The sequence below is a fragment of the Myotis yumanensis genome, unplaced genomic scaffold (genome assembly GCF_028538775.1).
Source record: "Myotis yumanensis isolate MYYU_CA2020_CCGP unplaced genomic scaffold, mMyoYum1.0.hap1 SCAF_3, whole genome shotgun sequence".
Taxonomy (NCBI): Eukaryota; Metazoa; Chordata; class Mammalia; order Chiroptera; family Vespertilionidae; genus Myotis; species Myotis yumanensis.
Genome location: NW_027223754.1, coordinates 140,833,373 through 140,834,229, shown reverse-complemented (window position 1 = coordinate 140,834,229; position 857 = coordinate 140,833,373).

Genomic DNA, 857 nt, shown 5'->3' with positions numbered 1-857 from the left:
CTTCTGGCTGAGCAGAGCTCCTCCCATGTGAGAGCGCCCCGACCACCAGAGGGCAGCTCCTGCATGAGCATCTGCCCCCTGGTGGTCAGTGTGTGTCATAGTGACCAGTCATTCCCAGTCTTTCTGCTGTTAGGGTCAGTTTGCATATTACCCTTTTACTATATAAGATAGAGGCCTGGTGCATGGGTGGGGGCCAGCTGGTTTGCCCTGAATGGTGTCCCGGATCAGGGTGGGGGTCCCGCTTGGGTGCCTGGCCAGCCTGGGTGAGGGGCTGATGGCTGTTTGCAGCTGGTCACACCCCCTTCAGGGTGGGGGTCCCCACTGGGGTGTCTGGCCAGTCTGGGTGAGGGGATGATGGCTGTTTGCAGCTGGTCACACCCCCTTCAGGGTGGGGGTCCCAACTGGGGTGCCTGGCCAGTCTGGGTGAGGGAATGATGGCTGTTTGCAGCTGGTCACACCCCCTTCAGGGTGGGGGTTCCCACTGGGGTGCCTGGCCAGCCTGGATGAGGGGATGATGGCTGTTTCCAGCTGGTCACACCCCCTTCATGATGGGGGTCCACACTGGGGTGCCTGGCCACTCTGGGTGAGGGGCTGAGGGCCATTTTCAGGCTGGCAGGTTACTGAAGCTCCCAACCTCTACTTTTTTTATTTTTTATTTTTTTATTCTGGGATTTATTTACCTTCTATGGCTGTCACTGGAACTGAGAGCTGGCTTTAGCTCTGAGGCTCTGCTCCAGCTCTGAGACCTCGGCTGCTGAAAGCAGGTATCTGGTTTGTTTGGGTTCTATAATTGAAACAATTTTGCAACTCCAGCTCAGCCGGCTGGCTGAAAGCATGGGGTTTGTTTAGCCTCTATA